The following is a 13,945-nucleotide window of genomic DNA, read 5'->3' as shown; positions in this document are numbered from 1 at the left end:
TTGACAGATGATTGGTTTAGGATGTGGTGGACATATTTATACAATGGAATATTAGTCATAAAAATGAATGAAATATTGCCATTTGCAGCAACATGGATGGACCTAGAGAATATCGTACTAAGTAAACCAGAAAGACAAATATATTACTTACATGTGGAATCTAAATAATACAAATGAAATTATATATAAAACAGAAATAGACTCACAGAAATAGAAAACAAATCTGTTGATTACCAAAGGAAAAAGGATTGGCAGGGGGAAGGGATAAACCAGGAGGATGTGATTAAAAAACACAAATTACTGTACACAAAGTAGATACACAACAAGGATTTACTGTAGAGCATAAGGAACTATATTCAATACCTTGTAATAACCTATAATGGAAAATAATCTGGAAAAATATATATATATAACTGAATCACTTTGCTATATTCATGAAACTAATACAATATTGTGAATCAACTCTGTTTCAATAAAAACAAAAACCTTCTTTAAAAGAACAAAGCACAAACTAGAGCAAGGTTACAAACATGAGTTGGGAGCTACATTACAAAGAAGAGGAATCAGAGTCAACAAATTCAATATAAGTACAAACAATGCAGTGTCACATTAAAAGCCAGAATTATCAGTGTGTACTCACAGAAATACAGCATTGGTAGGCCTGAAAGTTATCCTCTCACTTTCTTAGCTTCTTGACTTTATCCAAAATTCTGTGTACACTTTGAATTTCCCTACAGGAAGAAGACAAAACATTTAAATGTTTAAAAATAGATAATTACCCCTTAAGGAAAAGTTAAAAGTTGAGAAAAATTAGCCAGGAAAGTAAAGAGCTAACAAGTGATCAATAATAACTACTTAATGTGTAACGAATGTTTGTAAAGAGAGACCTGAATACTTTTGTGGCTTCACAGAAAACTAGACAAAAGATAAATGAGCTTAAATTGCTATAAACCTTTATCATCAGGAACTTTCTCTCAGCCCCTGGATAGTTTTAAAATTAGAATGGTCAGCCACTACTTGGTTGCCATGGCCCTACCAAGAAAGGAGGGTGGCCTTCGTGAAAGTCATATCAATCTATGACTCTATTATTTGACTCTGTGGGGAATCTACACATAAATAAAATAATGGTCACAAGGCTTTCTCCCACCACCAACCAGTCCACCTGGGTAGAAACCAATTCTGTTCTGTTCACCTCTCTCCTTAGCACCTAACTTAGCATCTAGTTGTTGGTGCTCAAATCAAGATTTGTTGAACAAGCACATTAGTAAGTAAATCAACCTTGAATCATGAACAAGACAGCCAGTTATGTTCTGCTTTTTTAGATTTATGGGAACTCAAAGTAGAAGAACAGAGCAAAAAATGTTGTCATCGTTGATTTATGAACTAAAGAAACTGAAGTAGATATGCTAAAGGGAAAAGACATTAACACGGTATCTGACCCATTATAGACACTTCTGCTGTGTGCTGGGCTTAGTCCCTCAGTCACGTCCCACCCTCTGCAACCCTATGGACTGTAGCCTGCCAGGCTTCTCTATCTATGGCGATTCTCTAGGAAAGAATACTGGAGTGGGTTGCCATGCCCTCCTCCAGAGGATCTTCCCAACCCAAGGATCAAACCCAGGTCTCCCACATCGTGGGAAGATTCTTTACCGTCTGAGCCACTGTGGCATATGTAACTCACAAACCCATCTCCCATGCTCTTCTTACAAAGTGACATTGACATGCCTCTGACATTCCCTTTCCTTGAACACAGACATACCTTATAACTATCCTAAATGTTACAAAAATGATGTAGTGTGATTTCTGAGGGTAAGTTATAGAAGGCTTTCTCTCTCTCTCTCTTAGAATACTTCCCCTCGAAACCCAGCCACCATGTTGGGAAGAAGCCCAGGCCACATGGAAAGGCCACGTGTGGTGACCGACTGTCAAGCACTAGACATGTGAACAAATGAACCTTCGGATAATTCCAGCCCCCAGCCTCTGAGCCTTCCCGTGGGGCCCCCAGTCATTAAGAAGCCATTTCTCCTATGCTATGCCTAAAATTTGGACTCATCAAAATTGTAAAAGATAATACATGATTATTTTTACTTTAAGCCATTGAGTTTCAGGTAATTTTCAACATAGCAATAGATAACTAATAGAGCTGTAACTAAATGTTAAAATGGTTTAATTGGATTGAATATCTCCAGCTGAAAAAATTTGCTGAATATCTACTCCTATATGTCTGGCACAGTGTTAGGGGCTAGGAATGTGTGTGTGTTAGTTGCTCAGTCGTGTCTGACTCTTTGCAACTACATGGACCCCCCCAGGCTCCTCTGTCCATGGAGTTCTCCAGGCAAGAATACGGGAGTGGGTTGCCATGCCATCCTCCAGGGGATCATCCCATCCCAGGGATCGAAGCCGGGTCTCCCATGTTTCGGGCAGATTCTTTACGATCTGAGCCACCAGAGAAGCCCAGAGGCTAGTAATATACACACTTGAATCAATGCCCTCCCTTCTACTAGCTTCCTTTAAGGGGAATAAACACTAAACAGTTAATTTCAGAATAATACAATCTAACTTTTTTATTACACTGGTGAGTCCTTCTGTAACTCAGCAGGACCCAATGAGGCCTTCCCGGAATAGACCCTCCCACCCATAATCTCCGGCTGCCTTTTGTCTGTAGAAAAACTTTACTGATATAACAAACTTAATCAGAGAAGTTAGAAAATGCAGAACAAAAGGAAAATAGACAAGCAAGACAAAATGATAATAATTTAGCCATTAAACAAACTCAAGGACCTTTAGTTCCTCCTCAAGGGCTTCCCTAGTGACTCAGTTGGTAAAGAATCTGCCTGCAATGCAGGAGACCCGGGTCTGACCCCTGAGTCAGGAAGATCCCCTGAAGAAGGGAATGGCAACCGTCTCCAGTATTCTTGCCTGGGGAAATCCCATGGGCAGAGGAGCCTGGCGGGCTACAGTCCATGGGGTCACAAAGAGTCGGACACAACTGTGCAACTTTCACTTTCAAGGTCTCTAGATAATATTCTGAGCCATGTCCTTTAAGCTGTTTTGCATATACTGAAGCCCCCACCAGGTGGAAGAAATTAACTGTATGTTGTCCACAAGCACATAGACCCCAGACCAGCTGGAACCAGTAGGTTGATGATGGTGACTCCCAATTACCTCACCGCCAACCAGTCCGAAGAATGCCCATGAGCTGATAACACAACCCCAAATTCCCTTCCTCACCCTATCTTTAAAAAACCTTTCCCTGAAAGCCTTTGGGAGAGTTCAAGTCTTTTAAGCACTAGCTACTCTGGACTCCATGCTTGGCAGTAAAGCTATTTTGGGAACTTCTGTAGCAGTCTAGTGGTTAAGATTCTGTGTGCCCAATGCAGGGTGCACTGGTTCAATCCCTGGCTGGAGAAGATCCCACATGCCACTTGGCGTGGCCAAAAAAAAGTTTTTTAATAACAGTATTTTTTTCTATTTCACCCAAAGCTCTGTCTCCAAGATTTGAACCCACACCGGTATACAGAGGTCAAATTTCAGCAACAATTGCTGGCTCAGGCTTGGATCCTGAAATGGGGAGCTGGCAACCCCTGTGAGCACCTCTTAAAACTCATTGACATGTGGTCTCCTGGCTTTTCTTGCCATGGTGGGACAGAAAAGTACCTAAAGAGGAGGCAGAGGTTTTATTTTCAGTGGACGGATGCTCCTGAGCAGAGAAAGTGATACAGAATGAAGGTTGGCATTTGTAACACACCCCGGGCTTGATTTTGAGTCCCTCTGAGAGAGGAGTCAATTGAAAAATGGACTTAAGTTCCTGAAGGAGCTTGCGAAATCCTCAGAGGGTTCAGGGCTGTTTCAGGGCAGCCAGATGTTAAAAACATCAAGCCCTGTGTTACCGTATCAGTTATTTCTCATTGAACAAATGTATTCATGGCCTCGAGTATTTATTATGATAAAATATATGTAACATAAAATTTGCCATTTTAACCATTTTTAAGTGTGCAGTTCAATGGCATTACGTCTGTTTACAATATCATATAACCATCACCACCATTTACCTCCAGAACTTTTTCATCATCCCAAACTGCAACTCCATCCCATCTGCACCCCCTGGCCATGGTAACTTCTATTCTACTTTCTGTCTCTGCAAACTTTACTATTCTAGATGTTGTTTCACAAACTCGGCATCCCAGAGATATCCAAAATGGGCACTGTACATGAAGGTACAGGAAGAGACCCAAGAAGCAGGCAGCCCACCCCAGGTGGGTAGGTAGCAGTTTTCTCAAGCAAGGGAACTTACGAGGCTTGTCTTCAGCAGCCACAAGATGGGTATCTGTCCACACTAGCCAAGCATCTTAACAGTTTATACAGAAGCCTTAAGGGGGCTCAGTTATGTGTGCATCCAGACGGTCTCAGCAACACACTGCTCTCTCTCGGGCCTGTGTCCTTGAAAATGGCTCCCAGAGTGGGAACAGCAGGTGAAATGTACATTCACGGGACTCGGGCGGAAGGAGGGGAAGAGCCTCCCCCGTTCGGATTCAGCTCAAGGGTGAACCAGCGATCACACCAACCCCATGACCGGCTCCTACAATTTTACACGTCCTCTTTCCCCGCCCCCACTATTTTTACCTGAGCGGTCATCAAGAGGTTTCACTAATTTGGTGACTCTCTGGCTGCACTGGAATCAGTAACAGTATAGGCAGGTGCAGGAGAAAACACAGGTTAAGATAATGATTCCCAAAATAAGTAACATGCTTTCCTATTAAAAGTCTCATCAGGACTTCTCTGGCAGTCCAGTGATTCAGACTTCGCCTTTCAATGCAGGAGGTGGGGCTGGTTCGATCCCTGGTCAGAGAGCTAAGATCTCACATGCCTCGAGGCCAAAAAAAAAAAGAAAAAAAAACATAAAACAGAAGCAATATTGTAACAAATTCAATGAAGACTTTTTTTAAAAGAAGGCTCATCATCCAAACTACTGGTTTTTTAAGTCCCCTAGGCCAGGTTTCCGCTCATTTGGAACATTCACTTGTGCTCTCCTGTGACTTAATAAAGATGACACGTTAGCAGACTCATCAGGTGTGAACACACAACAGTCTGTTTGGATCCTGACACAGGTGCCTCCTCCAGGGCTGTATAATGTCCAAGTCCATCCTGTTTGGGAGGACAGCTTTTCTCATTAGAGATTTCAGTATTCGGTAATGACAGGCTTTGCCAGCTCTCATTCAAGTCTTGCTCCGGGCCAGCAAAAAGGACAAAGACTGTGGCCAAATGATCGTACTCGTGGTAAACAAAACATGCTCATCTGGCCTCGAGGAGAGGGAGGCTGGCAGTGTTTGTTACTATGGGGTAGGTTCTATCCTGTACCCAGGGAAAACCCAGGGAGTGTCAGCCCAACATCCCAGGTGGAAGCCACAGCCAAAGATTTGTGCCAAGTAACCACTGAGTCCCTTTGGGAGTGACCCAATATATACCCAGGTGTGGGTGGCACAGACAGTCAGTGCCGCACCTGTCACTATCCTCTGATGTGACAGAATGATTGCAAGGTTCCAGTGATATTCATCCCCTATTCCTCATACAATTAGGCTGGTTATTTTTATAGCATGATTGTTCTATCCCCAAAATAGGGGTACCCAGGGGCTCAAATGCCTTTTACCTGGATGACTGACATGAACGCCCCAAATCTGTGTAGCTACCCATGGCGCTGGTGGTGGTATTTTTAGGACTCTGTTGGCCAGCCATCTGATGGGCTGCCTGTGTAGTTTGACTGACGGAAAGTGAATACTCACAGTGATTAGCATGTGTCACAGGCCGGGTGTCCAGATCAGCATGGCTAATATCAGACAAATTAAGCATGCTGGTTCCAGCCTGCTCTTCCCTTACGTGCTTTAGTGCTTTCCCATCCCCTTCCTGGAAGGGTGATACCCACCATCCTGACCAGCGAGAAGGGGCAGCTGCCCACATACCCAAGAGATGGATCAATTCCTTTGCCAGGCATACAAGTGGGCCCCCTGTAGAAAGGTATTTCCATCCTTGACCCATTCCATGACCAAACACCATAAGAGGAGCAGAAGTCTAATGCTGAAAAGACAGATCAGTAACTTGTACGGGAAGGTCTTCCATTTCTATAAGAATTACATTTGTGTGGGCTTCCCTGGTGGCTCAGGGGTAAAAAAATCTGCCTGCCAATGCAGGAGTCACAGGTTCAATCCCTGGTCTGGGAGGATCCCAACTAATCCCATGGGCCACAACTACTGAGCCTGTGCTATAGAGCCCAGGATCCACAACTACTGAGCCCTTTGGCCACAAATACTGAAATCCATGTGCCCTAGAGCCTGTACTCTGAAACAAGAGAGAAGCCACTGCGGTGAGAAATCTGCACACTGCCACAAAGAGTAGCTCCCACTCACCCCAGCTAGAGCAAAGCCTGCGCAGCAACGAAGACACAGCACAGCCAAAAATAAAATCAAGTCTATATATATAAATTAATTATATATAATAAAATTAATTATATATATATATATATATATAAAATGCTTGTGGCCTGATCCTTAGATGTTAATGGGACTGCAGATTTAGAAATCTACCCGGTTGTACAGACCTTCCATGTTGGCTGGAAAGGCAGCACTGTGAGGGGATGCACCGGGGGTGGGGAGGCCAGAGGAGGTCCCCACCTTCTCTCAGTGGTGCAACATGCCATTCCAGCATCTCAGCAGGTCCTGTTTGCAGCAAGACAACAGGATCCCAGTAAAGACTGAGTGCTTCCCCCTCACCCAAGGGTGCAAAGTAACCCATCCATCCCAGTGGGACACCCCATCGAACATTCTAGTGGGTTAACGCCTTTCCCAGCACAATGGGACATGATGTTCTCAGCATATAGACAGTGATCCACGGTAAGAATCAGAAGAGTCGTTTTTTTTCTTTTCTTTGAAGGAGGTGGAACCACTTCAACGTCATGTTCTTTTACCCAGTCTTTCCTATCATGACTTTTGAAATGTGACCCTTGATCACCATCAATTTGATAAGGGGATTCGTCCATGGTGGGTTTTCCAGGTGGCTCAGTGGTAAAGCATCTGCCTGCCAATGAAAGAGCCTCAGAAGTTTCAATCCCTGGGTTGGGAAGAACCCCTGGAGAAGGGCATGGCAACCCACTCCAGTATTCTTGTCTGGAGAATCCCATGGACAGAGACTGGTGGGCTACAGTCCATGGGGTTGCAAAGAGTTGGACACGACTGAGCAGCTAAGCACACAGCACAGCACAGCGTCTTATGACCCAGGGCAAGGAAGAGCGTGAGGGTGTCTTTCCACACATTCTGACCCCCAAGGATTTATTCACGATCATCTGTCCCTTGGCTTCCCACTGTCCTAGCCACAGGGTTAATCCCTTCAAAACAGCCCAGCTATCAGTGCCAAGGGCTAGGGCCAGGACTCCCGAGTGAGCACCACCCAGACCACTCAGTTCAGCCCATGGGCTGCTGTAGTTCGTTCCTGTTTCCATCCAGATGGTGTCACTGTTGGGCTAATAGAGTGCAGTCCATGGAAGATGGATTGCCCCACTAGATCATCACACACCAGACATCAGCAGGAGTTTCCCCAACCCCCATGGGCTGCAGGGGAATCGGGGGTGAGCATCTGGAGAATCCCCATCCAACACAGGGCCTAGGAGCACCCCCCATTTCTACAGACAATGGGCTGGCCGACAGGGCACTCTTGTACTATAAAGTGTTAGTTGCTCAGTCGTGTCCGACTCTGCAACCCCAGACTGTAGCCTGCCAGGCTCCTCTGTCCATGGGATTCTCCAGGCAACAATATTGGAGTGGGTTGCCATGGCCTTCTCTTGGGGATCTTCCCAACCCACGGATCGAACCCAGGTCTCCCGCATTGCAGGCAGATTCTTTACTGTCCTAGCCACTAGGGAAGCATGCTACAAAGGGGCATGTCATACAGTCAGTGTGGGAGCTTGAGCCATGAGAGAGAAGGGGCAACAGAACATATTTTAACCCACACCTTGAGAGCCGCAGTGTCAGCCAGAGCAGTCACCTTTAGTTTATTTCTAGGGGGTCAGGGAATAGTGACCTCAACATGAGGCCTTCTGTGGCTCCAGTGGCCCTCAGATGGAGGTGAGCTTGGCCTCCATCCTAAACCCCGGGTGCAGGGGATACCCACCCTGACTAGGACTGTATCCCTGAGGCCTCTGATGGAGTGGGTGGGGCATTGGAGATGGGCCTGGCAGGTGGGTAGGTCTGTACTGTCCAGGTTTTCACAGGAGACCAACGCTGCATTTCAGGTGGGTCCTGGCAGCCATGAGGTCAAATGACATTTGCTTTCAGGTTATTAATACTTTTACCAGATCCTCAACAGCTGTTTGGGATAGCTTTTAACGCTCCCTTTCTGTCTTCGGTTTTTCCAAAGCCCCTACCTGTTCCCAGGATATGTCAGTTTCCCCCAGATCAGCAGTGGGTCACCCCCATGTCGTAAATGTCTGGCCCACCATGGGGTTCGACATGGGTATCAGTGTCCTATGCCAGGGCTGGCTGTATTTCAGTCTCTGTTCCTGCAGAGAATGTGGTCCAATGGGGGCCTTCTAAGACAGGGGATGGTTGGTCTATCTCACCACCAGCTCCCTAAGAAGCAGTGGCACCTGCTCTGTAAGATTCCCAGGGTCAGGCATGCCCAGCAAGGCCTCCCTTCATTAGGCCAAGCCTCCCCACAGGCTAGACTAATCCAACCTGTAAGGGAGTGAGAACAGAGGGCGAATCCCACCCCCAGGGCACTCCAGGGGCACAGGGCGTAGGGTGATGTCACTCATTTTCTCTGCCTCCTGGTGGGTCATAAAAATGCCACTACTCCCTGGTTGTTGTTCAGTCACTACTGAACTCTTTCCAACTCCTTGTGACCCCATGGATGCCAGTCTTTCCTGTCCTTCACTATTTCCTGGAGTTTGTTCAAACTCACGTCCATTGAGTCAGTGATGCCATCCAACCATCTCATGCTCTGTCATCCCCTTCTCCTTCTGCCTTCAATCTTTCCCAGCATCAGGGTCTTTTCAAATGAGTCGGCTTTTCACAACAGGTGGCCAAAGTATTGGAGCTTTAGCTTCAGTCCTTCCAAAGAACATTCAGGGTTGATTTCCTGTAGGATTGACTGGTTTGATCTCCTTGCTGTCCAAGGGACTCTCAAGAGTCTACTCCAGCACCACAGTTCAAAAGCAGCTCAGCCTTCTTTATGGTCCAACTCTCACATCCATACATGACTAATGGAAAAACCATAGCTTTGACTATACAGATCTTTGTTAGCAAAGTAAATGTCTCTGCTTTTTAATATGCTGTCTAGGTTTGTCATAGCTTTTCTTCCAAGGAGCAAATGTCTCTTAATTTCATGGCTTTCATCACCGTGATTTTGGAGCCCAAGAAAATAAAGTTTGTCACTGTTTCCCCATCTATTTGCCATGAAGTGATGGGATTGGATATCAAGAACCTCAGATATGCAGATGACACCACCCTTATGGCAGAAAGTGAAGAGGAATTGAAAAGCCTCTTGATAAAAGTGAAGAAGAGAGTGAAAAAGTTGGCTTAAAGCTCAACATTCAGAAAACTAAGATCATGGCATCTGGTCCTATCATTTCATAGAAAATAGATGGGGAAACAGTGGAAACAGTGTCAGACTTTATTTTGGAGGGCTCCAAAATCACTGCAGATGGTGATTGCAGCCATGAAATTAAAAGACGCTTACTCCTTGGAAGGAAAGTTATGACTAACCTAGATGCATTGGAGAAGGAAATGGCAACCCACTCCAGTGTTCTTGCCTGGAGAATCCCAGGGACGGGGGAGCCTGCTGGGCTGCTATCTATGGGGTTGCACAGAGTCGGACACGAATGAAGCAACTTAGCAGCAGCAGCAGATAGCATATTTAAAAGCAGAGACATTACTTTGTCAACAAAGGTCCGTCTAGTCAAGGCTATGGTTTTTCCAGTAGTCATGTATGGATGTAAGAGTTGGACTATAAAGAAAGCTTAGTGCTGAAGAATTGATGCTTTTGAAATGTGGTGTTGGAGAAGACTCTTGAGAGTCCCTTGGACTGCAAGAAGATCCAATCTGTCCATCCTAAAGGAGATCAGTCCTGGGTGTTCACTGGAAGGACTGATGCTGAAGCTGAAACTCCAGTACTTTGGCCACCTCATGCGAAGAGTTGACTCATTGGAAAAGACATTAATGCTGAGAAGGATTGGGGGCAGGAGGAGAAGGGGATGGAAGAGGATGAGATGACTGGATGGCATCACCGACTTGATGGACATGGCTTTGGGTAGACTCTGGGAGTTGGTGATGGACAGGGAGGCCTGGCATGCTGCAATTCATGGGGTCGCAAAGAGTCAGACATGACTGAGCGACTGAACTGAACTGAACTGAACCGATGGGATCAGATGCCATGATTTTCATTTTGAATGTTGAGTTTTAAGTCAGTTTTTTCACTCTCCTTTTTCACCCTCATCAAGAGGGTGTATACTCAGAAATGGAATAGTACCACATGGACGACTACAGAGATGCCTTTATCAGAGTCTGTCTCAACTCTCCTGCATTTCCAATCCATGCTCAAAGCCTCCCAAGCAAAACCCCAGCCTGGGATCCATGCCGCCTTCACTGTCCTTGCTGCAGGTGGCTGGGAGGCTGCTGTACAGCCATGTAGATAGGCTGGAGTACAAAAGTCACATGCCTCCAGCCTCAGCTGGGCCCACCCCACCCATAATATTTCCATTGTTCTAGAACTCCATACACCATGCATGCAGTGGCTATTCCAAACCTTCACAACAACCCTCCAGCCCTTCAACCTTCCTGGGTTCTCTCTGTTCAACACCTCACTTCACCTCTTAAATCAAGGTTTCCCCAACCTCCTTCATTCACATTGCATCTTCATGATTTTTGCTCTAATCATTTACCCTCAGTCTATCACTTAATATATCCCTTTAAATCACTTAATTTCCAATTGTTTACTTATTGGTAATAACATCCAGAAGTGTTCCATCTGTGCTATACAAGATATTTTTTCTGTAACACAACTATTCAAAATGTTCATCCACATACCATTTAGAATTATTGCCATCAGTAAGTATACTAGAATTTGGAAAAGTCTTCAGTGAATGAGATGAATGGTATTGAGCACATACCTGTTCAACCTCCACAAAGTCTCTTACATCCACACCCAGGACACCCCACCACCTGGAATCTTAACTCTTACTACCTGTTGTCTTATTAGGAAATTTGATCCATCAGAAATCTCCTCTCTCCTCCCATATTTTGACCTCTTGCAGCTCATCTGGCTCCCACCTCACCTGTCGCAACTTAAGTCTCCATGTTCTTCTTCCATCACATGCTCTGACTTTTTGCTCAGAAACACTGAACTGTTTTTACTCTTACCATCTTACCAGTGCCCTTACTTTTCTCTGTCTGTAATTCCTTTCTCTACCTCTCCTCTTCAGATGAAAAAGAAAAACTAAGAATCTATGAACAGACGGACTTCCCTGATGCTTCATTTGTTAAGACCCCACACTTCCACTGCAGGAGGCATGGGTTCCATCCCTGGTGGAGGAGCTAAGAAACTAAGATCCCACATGCTAAACAGTGAGCCAGAAAAAAAAAAGAATCTCTGAACTGAAAGACGATAAGAAATTTGATTTCTTTCTTTTTATGTTCTCTAAATTCTAAATGGACACAGCATATGGGCCAGTTGCTCACTTTGCTCAGTTTTATCACCATCCTTGATTCCCAGCCACCACCATTCTTTTATAAAACTCTATCATAAAAATTTTAATGTTTTTTCCATTCTATACTCTAGCATCAAAAGACTTTGTGGATGCATAATACTGACAACAACACTATCAAGTCCAAAAGTTCTGCTCTGAGTACAAAGTAAAAGAAATGTGTCCAAAATGTCTTTTGTCACAATATAAAATTGCTCTCAGTAGAAACATATTTTTCTATGTTACATAAATTAAATCTTTATACCCTATTAAGATAAAAGTGCTCTCTAATTTTATGTAGATATCAGACAATATAAATATTTAGAAAGTCTATTACACTTAATATGACCATCTTTCTATTACCAATTAATAATTATAGAATTACTATATATAGTATAATGCTTATGATTTGCTCAAATTATTTGACCAAGGTAATCTTTTCTAGAACATATCAAATGGATGAATTTTGTCATCAATATTTTTGGTCATGTTAATATTTGCAGGAAAAGGAAAAGCTAAAATTTAAATTCAAATTTTAAAAATAATTTGACAGTATTTAAAGAGAAAAGTCTCCATTTCAGAGACATAAGTCTCTTGAGGATCTTATGAAATTTCTTCCTAAGTTTAATTTTTCCAAGGTCACAAAGAAGAACAGAAATTTTAGTCTGCTGTTTCAGTTTCCATGTCTAATATAGGACATGAAACTTTCTATTACAACAGTAAAGCAGCAGAAATTGCAAGAGCTTTCTTTCTTGCTACAGCCCCCCATAAATCCCACATTCCACTGGATTCTGGACAGCGGTTATTAGATGAGGGACATTTCAAATGTCAGCTTTTCATAGAACATCTCTGCTGCTGCTGCTAAGTCACTTCAGTCATGTCTGACTCTGTGCAACCCCATAGACGGCAGCCCACCAGGCTCCCCCATCCCTGGGATTCTCCAGGCAAGAACACTGGAGTGGGTCACCTTTTCCTTCTCTAATGCATGCATGCATGCTAAGTCACTTCAGTCGTGTCCAACTCTACAAAAAGAGTAATCCTTTCAATGTTGTTCACAGTTATCCTTGAAACTTGAGAAGCTAGTAGTTAGAAATGTCCCATATTTTATTCTTCAACGTGCTCAACCTATAATATCTTACATTTTTTTGTTCTTTCACGTCTCTCACATCATCTCAACCGTAATACTGCTTGTGTGCCAAGTGCCCTCTTTCCTTATTCCACTTCCTTCTGGGAGACACTTACCTTAACCTGCATTTTGGGAAGCATGTGCTGCAGGGGAAGGTGGATAATTCTGCCGTCTTGTTAGCTCAGCTATGATGATGAGCTTGCCTTTGCCGGTGACTGGTTTGGGAATAACAAAGAAATGTGAGGAGACATCTCTGAGACACCGCCAGAGTGGTTAAAAGCCACCAAGAAATCTAGAAAAATGGTACAGATGAACCTATTTGCAAGGCAGGAATAAAGATACAGAGAATGGACACGGTGGAGGAAGGAGAGGGTGGGACGAATCGATAGAGCAGCATTGCCGTATATACGCGACCATGTGTGAAATAGTGAGTGGGAAACTGCTGGATAACCCAGGGAACTCAGCTCTGTGCTCTGTGAAGACCTCGATCGATGGGGTGGGGTGGGGAGGCTCAAGAGAGAGGGGATATATGTATATTTACAGCTGGTTCACTTGGTCGTAAAGCAGAAAGGAACACAATGATGTAAAGCAATTCTACTCCAATAGTAACATTTTACAAATGAATGAAGCACGCCAGGGGAAACTCTCCCTTTTCCTGCCCCTGAATATTGTAGCCACAGAGGAAGAAATGAGCCCATGAGAGATGGTGGGTCCAAAACCCAGGCATTAAAGGGAGTAGAAGGGAGAGAGGAAACAAAAGGACTAAATACTTACAAATAATAGACAATATGCTGCTAAGCTGCTAAGTAGCTTCAGTCATGTCTGACTCTGTGCAACCCCAGAGACGGCAGCCCACCAGGCTCCCCCGTCCCTGGGATTCTCCAGGCAAGAACACTGGAGTGGGTTGCCATTTCCTTCTCCAATGCATGAAAGGGAAAAGTGAAAGGGAAGTTGCTCAGTTGTGTCCGACTCCTAGCAACCCCATGGACTGCAGCCCACCAGGCTCCTCCGCCCATGGGATTTGCCAGGCAAGAGTACTGGATTGCGTAGCACATAGTAAATGCTCTGTTCCTGGGCAAAACATTGTAATTAAA

At 44.4% G+C, this 13,945-nt stretch overlaps 1 long non-coding RNA gene across 1 annotated transcript in view; it reads right to left on the bottom strand.

The window, feature by feature from the left end:
• Positions 1-13,646, bottom strand: part of LOC129624151 (uncharacterized) — a 102,123-nt gene extending 88,477 nt beyond the window's left edge. The window contains exons 1-3 of the long non-coding RNA XR_008700783.1: positions 13,626-13,646; positions 12,968-13,066; positions 641-731 (exon numbers count right to left, since the gene is read on the bottom strand). This is a non-coding gene — a long non-coding RNA (uncharacterized LOC129624151). The remainder of the gene's footprint in view (positions 1-640; positions 732-12,967; positions 13,067-13,625) is intronic.
• Between the last annotated feature and the right edge of the window lie 299 nt (positions 13,647-13,945).

Source organism: Bubalus kerabau, chromosome 12 (genome assembly GCF_029407905.1).
Source record: "Bubalus kerabau isolate K-KA32 ecotype Philippines breed swamp buffalo chromosome 12, PCC_UOA_SB_1v2, whole genome shotgun sequence".
In the NCBI taxonomy this organism is placed as follows: Eukaryota; Metazoa; Chordata; class Mammalia; order Artiodactyla; family Bovidae; genus Bubalus; species Bubalus kerabau.
Note: the sequence above shows the minus strand (reverse complement) of the source record. Positions and strands in the feature narration are given on the sequence as shown.